At 46.8% G+C, this 10,183-nt stretch overlaps 1 protein-coding gene across 1 annotated transcript in view; it reads right to left on the bottom strand.

Moving 5' to 3' along the window:
• Positions 1-9,950: 9,950 nt before the first annotated feature.
• pcdh15a (protocadherin-related 15a) overlaps positions 9,951-10,183 on the bottom strand; it is a 132,354-nt gene continuing 132,121 nt past the window's right edge. The window contains exon 39 of the mRNA XM_029175151.3: positions 9,951-10,090. The gene's annotated coding sequence lies outside the window, so the exon portion shown is untranslated. The remainder of the gene's footprint in view (positions 10,091-10,183) is intronic.

The raw sequence follows: 10,183 nt of genomic DNA, 5'->3' as shown, positions 1-10,183 counted from the left end.
ACTGTGATGACTTGTTTAGAAACTTACAGAAGTGCAGGAAAACAATTAGAGACAAACACTTAGAAACTCTGCATATCTTATAAACATTAAAAATGTCACAGGAAGTGTTTTAATACGCTTTTCAGTCCAGTGGTTATTAAATATGTGCCTCAGGATATAGGCTTTAAAACTAACCTTAGGAAAAGCAAAAAAAACAACCTGAAATCAATTCTGAATCGACTGGAACCTGATGTGACTCGATTAAAAAGTCAACTGGTCTCAAATTGCAGCGATAACCCACCAGCGAGGTCATTAACGCAACAGAACCGATGCGGGTTCCGATCCGCTGGGTTCCTACTACTAATAAACCCAGTCGTTGGCCGCCTCCTGCCCGGTGTCAGACGGGATCGGCTCTAAAAACCATGCACGCAGCATGCGCCGGTGGCCGGAGGAGGTGCAGGGAATAAAGACTCTGTTTGTTTAGATGGACAGGGGAGCAACTACAAAATAATAATTAGCCCCAAGGACGACTCCAGACTGCAGCATTCATTACGGCATGTGATGATAACACTATGTGTGATGAGAGAAGCAAAACAACATACCTCCTTAACATACCCCCCCCCGCTTCAGTTGATGTTCCTGCATGATGAAAGCATCCCATAATCCCACTGGAATGACAGTGGACAAAACATGGATAAGAGCAGGGAGGAAATTGCAGTACAAACAGCCTGATGAGTGCCAGAGACACGGCCCAGTGACTATGGTCTGATCTGTGTTTGCACAGGACCGAAGCATGCAGATTGAAGCTCAAAGCCCTTTGTGTGTGTGTGTGTGTGTGTGTGTGTGTGTGTGTGTGTGTGTGTGTGTGTGTGTGTGTGTGTGTGTGTGTGTGTGTGCGTGTGTGTGTCCTGCATTAAGCAATAAGTGGAGGTTAGGGAAACAAGCGCGAGCGCGGCCCACAGGTGATACAGGAGGAGATTCCGCTGCGGAGTCAGATTCCCATGGGATTTGCGGCGGCCTTGTTTCCCTTCGCCCGTTTCCTCTCCCAGATCCCAGAGGTGTGATCAGAATGACTTTAACCCAGATCTGCCGTGGATTATTGACAGACAGACTCCCGCTAACAATAAACATGTCCGTTTTCACACGAGTCGAGCGAGGCGCTAGGTTTTGGATGCTAATCTCCTCTTCCTCCCAGAAAGCGTCTGATTGCGTCGGCCGACGAGGCCACACAGACTGAGAGCAGCTCGGGACGCCGCGATTTCACGCGGTGCCTGTTTGCGTCTATGTTGCATATAATTCGCGTCGGTTGAACTCGCCGCAGAGCCAAACGACGGGCAATTAACTATTTGTGTTCCAGTCTGGGCAAGCAACTGTCAAATAACAACAACAAGAAGAAAGACAACAACAACAACAACATGCAATTTTTCTCCTGGAGAAATCGAATTGTAGGTTTTAAATTAGGTTTGGAGCGCAGACGTCCCAAACATCCCATTTAACCGTGTTTTTTTTTTTTAAACTCCACATATAAGCTGCCATCCAGACACATATTAAAAAGACATTCACGTCCCGGATCATTGTTCGAGCGGCTGCAGGAGGACGGTGTCTGCGCGCATTGTCCCACGGCTGAATCAGTGGCGCCACGGCCGCAGAAGCAGGTAGTAATAAGGCTCTGGACGGTGGCCCGTAGATGTGTGAGCTGATGTGTTACTCACAGGGCCCCTATGAAAAGACCCCAGGCGCCGATCCCAGGGCCTGTCTCCACAGCACTAAGTGACTATGGGGCTGGATTTAAAGGGCAAGACATTTAGGCTGCTGTCATCTTGTGTCAGGCCACCGCAGGGACCGCGCCGCGGTTAAACAGGCTCGTAAATAAACACCACACGCATGCAGGCAGGGAGCCGGGCCGCAGTGCTGCTGCCGCTGGTGGCGGGGGAGTCGACCGCAGCCTTGGACCCGGGCTCCTTTCTGCGCCTCTCTCTCTCGCTCGCTCGCCCGCCCCCGCCAGCGGCTCCACCGTTGCCAGACCCAACCTTCAGCTTCATAAGTCACCGACTAGACTGACGGCTCCCCACACAGTCCCTTTGTCCCCGTCTTGCTTTCGCCCCTCCATATCCCCCCCCCACACACACACAGACACACACGCACACACACACTTTGCATCTGCCTCACACTGTCCCCTGGCTCTGCTCAGAGGCAGCACCACCGCCGCGGCGGTGGCGACAGCAGTGATGGAAAAACTGAGGGCTTTCTTTTTCAGCAGCCCTGGGGTCTCACCCCCCTCCCCAACCCTCCCCCCTCCCTCCCCTTCGCACTCGGTCTCTCCTCTGTCTGTCTTCTTCTGGAGTGGGGACCACACAGATGTTCCAAACCACATCCAAGCAGTCTGGCTGTGATGAGCACATTTGCACACATAGTGCAAGCTAACAATCTGCCAACAGCTAAAGCGCGTCTGATTAGGGCCTAGCACTAATCTTTGTCTAAGACAACGGCCACTGGAACTCAGGCTGAAGGTGCTTACGTAACTCTGGTAGATTTACGGGGAGACACACATATAATAGCAAATTATCACATGGAACATGGGATGAGCTGTTGCTTTGGAAACAGGGCGAACTATTTAATAGCTGGACTCAACTGTAGGCGGTGATGTTTTGATCATCGAAAACAAGCACAACGGTGTTTGCAGAAAGGCTTGTGCCCGAAATCGCTGCCGAAGCGGCTGTAGCGAGCGAGAAAGCCGTGGATTAGGAGGGCATTACAGTCAGGAACAGGCTCGGCGGCGTGACTCAGTGGAGCTTCAATGAATAAAGAGCGATATAATAAGAGTTAGTGAATGCCACGTCCTCTTGGAGTAATCAGCCATCTTTAGCAGCCTCGCAGACATCAATGCAAGTACGTCTCAGCCCCTGTCATTTAAAACAGCTACTGTTTTAATGCACCAAAACTAGTCAAACCCCTCAATTACTCTATGCGAATACTGTGTGTGTGTGTGTGTGTGTGTGTGTGTGTGTGTGTGTGTGTGTGTGTGTGTGGTGCACATACTCATCTGAAGTCTGTGGTCTGGTATGGTTTGGCGGGTGTGGGAAAGTGTGGTTAGAGCTACACTCACACAAATAGCGGTTTTCAGTGTGAGCAGACAGTGAAATTCTCGTTTTAAGACAACAACACTGTGTACCTCGAGCCTCGCCAGCGGCCAAACCACACAATGTTTAAATCATTTTGGCTTAATTGCTTTTTAACAAGGCTCCCTACTGCGTTGACATTATACATTAACACTGTGGGTGCTGAAAGCTCGCAGTGTGACAAGTCTGGCCACGCACAGCTGCGTCTGACTCAGAATAACACAGGAGGCTTTTTTGCCATTTATACAATAAACAACAGGAGCAGATTTCTATTTCTACGCCAGTCTGACCGATCTAAATCTCCCTCAAAGAATAACACGGTGACGGAGGCTCCCAGCGTTGGCGGGGTGAGATACGAGGCCGACCTTGGATCCAGTGATAGAGCAATTCATGATACACGGCACAAACACAGCACTACCAGTCATAAACCCCTTCATTAGGAGAGCCAGACAGTGTGGAGCATGTATTTTGCTACACACCCAAAATTTCGGACAGAATATAACCTTTAAGGGCGGGATGCTGTGTGTGTGTGTGTGTGTGTGTGTGTGTGTGTGTGTGTGTGTGTGTGTGTGTGTGTGTGTGTGTGTGTGTGTGCGTGCGTGCGTGTGTGACCTGTCTGTCAGTTAAACCTTACTTTGGGTTTTCAGTACATTTCCAAAATAACAATGTGCAGCACGGAAATTATAAAGCACTCAAGATGTACAATATATAGTTATGGAAACCTACAAACATCTGAGACGACATTAAGTCCGACGGCACACGCTTTGCACACACACGGGTCACCGAAGGTATAGAAATGTCAAAACAAAAACACTGCGAGACATCCTAATATGCTCAAATTAGTTTGAAAGCTGGTCCCCAGACAGCTTCAAACCTGCGGTCATCGGGCGCCTATTTTGGAGAGGCACAGTCCTAAATAGCTGCAGGAAATGAGGAGATGATGATGGACTTGAATCTGCCCTCTTCTTGAGCGCTGCTCTCCTAAAATAGGAGTAATCTGTTGTCCTCCACATGCCAGAAAGGAATAAAACTTAATCCGATTGAAAGAAATGTAAACAGAGGGCATCATAAAATGGTTTTTGATATAAACAGTATTAAAATTGTTTATATAGCACAAACATTTAATTTTAATTAAAGGACTGAATAAAAGAGACAACGACCAACAATGAGAAAAGCTTTAAATATTTGACTTGTAATCAAACATCTAAATATTTTCGATTTCACTGTTTCAGTCCAGATGTTCAACTCTTCACAGCATGTGCTCAGAGTGGAGCAGTAAACCCACAAACGATGAGCTGCTGCGGGGCCCACGATGTCTAAAGAAAGTGAAAGTGAAATATATTACCTTTAATTTCCACAAGTGCCACCTCTTCATACGCTTTTTTCATCACTTCGCTTGAACGCTGCTCTGACGAGCTGACGTAGACGCCACAGCTGAGCGTGACGTTTAGGCGCCATCTTGTGGCCACATGTGGTACAACCTCTGCTTACATGCAACGTAAAGGGTCATTGAATGCTTCCATAGCAGACACAGTGTTATGTTTTCTTTACTTATCTGTGATTTAATTTGTTTTTTGATTCATTCTACTACTAAAACCTATGCAACCTACACGGCTTAACATTCCTTCCTCAAATGCATCAGAGTTAAAAGCTTGTAAGACGACAGCTAGAAGCGGCTTTATGTAACAGTGACAGTGTTTGGAAGCAAATGGCCCAATGTTTCTGTGTCATATTCATTATCGCCTCTTTCCCGTTCCCCTTTTTTATTACGTGAATATCAAATGAACTGCAAACACAATTTGGATGAGTGATGGCAGGGAGACAAAATGGGACCATGAACGCCTCATGATGAAGATTTAATAACGTAACTTCAGGAAGAGCTAAATAAATGAGAGACTGTGCATATATATTGGCTACTGCTAACGCTGCCACGCTAAAAATGGACAATATATAACGCAAGGCCGGCATGGGAGTGATTCATTATATTACTGCAAATACTTTGCTCCATTACGAACACAGTTGAGGATGTTCTTTCTGGCGCTGCTCTCTGTGGGATTAACCGTTTTGGATGCTTCCGCGGGGTCACGCAGGGATTCTCAAAGTTCCGCTCGGTTGGCTCCTCTTGCTATCGCTCCCATCAGAGTTTAAACTCCACCGCACTCCAGAGGAATCTAATTAGCAAGCAGCGATGTGCTGCACTGGGAAGAAGCCGGGTTAAGCATAATCTTAACAGGTGGCTGACCTGCAGAGCAAAACGGAAAAGATGGGAAAATGAGTGGCCCCCGGCTGCCCTGAAGAGAGTTCACCGAATGTTTATGAATTGGATTTAAGTGGAGATAATCCAGTTATGCCCACGGGGACGTTTTGATGAATTTAACATTGATCAGGAAAGAGCAAACCTACCGCAATAGCATCACCTGTCAGCGAGAGTAATGAAGTATCGAGCTTTTAATCTGTGTCAGCACTAAAGTTAAGGGCATAAAACTACTATTATACAGTAAAGTAGAATTTCCCACTCATCAGGCAGCATAAAACCGGGAACAAGCCTGTTTCTAGGCGTGTACAACACAAATGTATTAATAAATCAATAATATAATAATAATGAATTCAGGTTGTTAATAAAAAAGGCCACGCCCCTCAAACGCTCACTCTCTCTAGTTCTCCTGGAGCAGCCAGCTAAGAGGCAGACCTGCTCTAGTTTAATGAGTAAGAATCAGAGTGAACAAAAATAATAAGGACACAAGCTGTAATCGCAGAAACAGCTCGTTCCCTTTGTAATCTGGGCTCGGCAAAAAAAAAAAAAAAGAAAATCTGGGGCCCTCACACCTGTTTCCAAAACTGTCGCCGCTTCGTGGGCGTGATTCTGCAAAGTTGAACAATCGCACCACCTTTAATTTGGAAAACTAAAGCAGTCAAACGGATTATTTCAACAACCGGCGGTGTTGTGGTTTGTGCGGAAATGAAGAGCGCTGCCCTCCAGGCCTGAGCATGCAATAAGCAATGGTGACGGATAGGTATTATGAGGAGTTTCCTCCTGCCTCCGTTGGGGATTTGTGATAATCTGCTTTACAATGAGTCATGGCTAGATTAGCATATTGCCTGCTGTAGGCCAGGATATCCTATATAGGCTATGCTAATAGGTGAAACTCAGGAGGTGCGCTGCTGGACTTGGAATGAGAACAGTGCTTACCATCACCTGGGCAGAGGTGATGGTGTGCAGAGGAAATCTAATTTGCAAGCGCATGTCATAGTCCTGAGGTTCTCTAACTATCAAACGTCTCCTTTTCACCTCCGTGTGATGCTGGTGCGTCGGCTCTATTTGCTATCGCACACACTGGAGAATAAAGGTGGAAAACACAAGCGCCTACACAGTGAATGCTAATTTTAGTGCTGTATGCAATGTGAGCATTATAATGAAAAAACTCCGGATTCTTTATGAGGACCCATTTGTCATTTTAGACAATTATGAGTGCAGTGTTATTTATATAGAGCATTTGCTGGGTTTGTACGGTTTTCTGTTTTTTTTTTTTGAATCAGCAGTGTTTGAGAGTTGCCGCCTCACAATAATTGATGTGACCGTTTTGTTTTCTCAGCAGTTTTTTTGCCCCATTGTAGTGCAGAGGATGATTTATAACTTGAATCGCATCTTTCCACGCGGATAAAGTTTTTGGACATGAATAAAAGTCAGCGGCTCCTTAAACAGCGCTCTGACGCCGCGGCACGAGCACATTTTCTGACCTCGTGTTGAGCAGACTGTCCAAAACACGATGTGTGATATCAGAGGGGCCGCGATGGGAAATGTCTTCTTACTATTCCAGCAGCGGATCATTACTTCACCAAGTTATTACTGCATATACCAGGCTGACAATTGTATATGTGAAGAAAAAAACCCTGAGAGTTTCTATTCTTATTGAACTTATGTTCCCATTTTCTTTCCTTATGAATATTTGATTAAAATGTGATTTAATATTGATGCATTTTCCTGAAGTTCCTCCTGCTTCTCGCTTCCCTAACGCTCAATGGTGACGTGGGCTCAGTCAGGAGCTCCGTGCGCTGCAGTCGTACTACAGCGCGTCCTTCACAAAGGAACGGGGCAAATCCGGACGCTCCAATCCAACTGAAGGGCCAGAAACAAATCCTCAGCAGGCCAATTAGAACAAGCGTCAAGCTAGCGGACAGAGGTTTGCTGGCTGCGCCACTAACTCCTATAATGACGCTTCATAAAACCTTTCCAGATGCAGGGATCTCTGTGAAGCGTGGCTGACGTGGACATCTGTGCGATAAAACTACCCCTGATGTTCCAGCGATGAGTGAACGGAGCCCTGGTCAAACTAACGCAACCCCAGTGTGGCAGTTGAGGCCTGGAGGCGTCAGACACCCCTCTCATTGTGACTGCGGCAGCAGCTACAGCTACACGGAGGACGCATTCGGTTTCATTTCTTTTTGCAACCGATATTTGTAGAGTTGCGAGGCATCGAGTTTTCCCATTGTCTACAAGCCGAGCGCGTGACGGATTCATAAACAAACGCTAAGTCGCTCCATCAGAGGATTGCGGCTCCTCTGGAGCCGAGTCGTGTTTGACTAATCCTGGGGCACGTTTTCACATTCTTCAGTAAGATCCATGATAAATAGAACATTCAACATGCGCCTGCTAAGCAAAGGGAGGCGCGCTGCTGCGTCCCACCTGCACGGAACCCGGTGCAGCAGGTGGTTCCTGACAGGCACCGAACACTAGAAAGACGCTCAGCTCCTTAAAAGCCCTGCCGGTAATTAAAAGAGGCTGCTCTTTGCCCATTCGCCCGCTGTTCTGCTCATTTCCTTCCCCACCGGCGCGGCGCGCAGGTTTATTTTGATCCTTCAGGATACCAATCTTGTTATGGTGGGAACAAGGTTCCCTTCTGACCTATTTTATGAGGCGCGTTTCAAGCTCGCTCGCTCTGGCATTCAGCTGCCGCTCCTTTGTCGACTTCCCCCTACAAAGGCGCCTGTGAACTTGATTGGCATTCTCACAGCTTGATTGACTGCAGGACACTTTTTGTAAATGTCATTGCGGGCGTCTCAGATGTGTCAATCCGCGATAAGCGAGAAGCCAACGAAGGAAACGCACCTGTGATCGGCTTCGCATCGTGCCATGTTTAATTACCAGCGTTGTTTGCGCCGAGGCCTTTTTTTGCCTCCCAGAGAAGCTGCCTGTGCTTTTCCACCCCGTCCCCCGCGTTCGCTGACCCGTCACCGCTGCTCTTTCAAGTCAAAGCCCACTGCACAGAGCAGGCCTCATCCTGACACACTTCACTCTGCACACGTTGTATTTTTATGAGCTTACCGCTGCATTCGGCTGCCGGCTGCTTCCTTACATTCAACTTTCATCCGCATTATGCAACTCAAAGACTCTACCTTTATAATCCCAAACATTCTGCACATTTCAGAAAGGCCACACAAAGGTGGACTTCAAGACCTTGAGTTATCCTCTCAGCCGAAGCCCCGCAGTGACCGAGGTGAAGCAGCAGAAATAGTCCAAGCCTCCAATCATACAGTACTTTACAATACATAATATATATTTGAGCTTTATTGTGAAAAGTGATACATTTTTGGTAGTCTCTTCCTCCAGTGCGTCTCCTGATGTGTCCCTTACTGTAATAAACCGTCTGTGAATCTGCATCATGTAAAGAGATTGAAAACATTCTGATTGCAAATGTCAATAGAAAACACGTATGGTGACGCCGTCATTTTACACTGTTGAAATACAGCAATGACAGTCATGTGCACATTACGTCTTTAATGTCATAGGTTAGATTCTCCATCTCTGTTAGATACAAAATAGACAAAAATAATTTTATATATTTTATGATTTTTTTTTAAACATTGTCAAGAGATCACAACAAAAAATAACCAATGACAATTTTAATTTGCAAGTAAAATACTATTAGCAAAATAAGTTTTTTACTTTGTAATAATAATCCAAATTCCTTCATATACTCCATCTCTGTAAATATTCTTATAGTAAAATGAATCACAATCTGTTTATGCTTCTCAGCAATAAAAAGAAAAACCAAACGCAACCACGCGGTGAAAGAGGTTTGTCTTCTGTGTTAAATAAAGAGTTAACGTTACAGTGGAACATGGTTCACATACATGTGATGTTGCGTTCAGGCACTCACTGCCTAGCAGCTCTGGGTTCCCGTCTGTAATAGCCCTGTAGGTGGTAAAACAAAACTGAAGTGATATTTGACTATAAGTGCAAACGCGTGATATGGACGGTGATCAGCACTTCTCCAGTCGAGGCACACAATCATTTCTTTATGATTATTTTCTAAACAAAAACAACACGACAGAGACAATAAAATAAATTAAGGGAAATTAATTTTCTGCATGGCCAGTCAGAGTTTTGTCATTGGTATGTGGAGGCTGTTCCAGGGCCCCATCCACAGCTCCTCCTCGTCTGATATGGTGTGGTCGCTGTGGGACTCCAGCGTCTCCCTACTGTTCTTGTGGTTGTCCACACAAGTCTCGTGGTCCTCATTGACGCACTGGCTGATGCTGTTTTTGTCAATCAGGGTCTTGGCAATATTTGTTTTAGACCCAAAGCTCTTGAGCTCCGTGATGGCGGACCCCAGAGAGCCACAGGAGGAGCGGCTGTTGAGGTTGACGTCCACGTTACAGGGAACGCACGTGCCCGTTCCGTTCTCCGTCTCGGCTCCTGACCCGTCGGTGCTGATGACGGGCGGGGGCTCCTCGTGAGTCACACCCAGCCTGTCTAGTTTTTTAAAATGCTTGCCCAGCCGGCCTGGGGAGCCCACCTTCAGGTTATTAGGGAGAGGTGGGCGCCTAGTCCGGACAATGGTGCCATTCTGCGCGAGGTAGATGTTCCCGTTGATGTTGCTGTGGCTGTTGGGGACTCGGTTCCTATGGGTCTCTGTGGTGCTCTCCTCTCCGGTGGAGCTGGTCTCATTCTCCCGACTGACCACGAGCTTAATGCGCTTTTTCCTTCCAGCCTGTGCAGGAAAGAAAGGGTCAAAGTGAAAACACAGCACACATGTGGAGGGCACAAAGACGTCACTCTGGGTCAAACAGTCGGTGAAAGTACA

The sequence above is a fragment of the Betta splendens genome, chromosome 15, assembly GCF_900634795.4.
Source record: "Betta splendens chromosome 15, fBetSpl5.4, whole genome shotgun sequence".
Lineage (NCBI taxonomy): Eukaryota > Metazoa > Chordata > Actinopteri > Anabantiformes > Osphronemidae > Betta > Betta splendens.
Note: the sequence above shows the minus strand (reverse complement) of the source record. Positions and strands in the feature narration are given on the sequence as shown.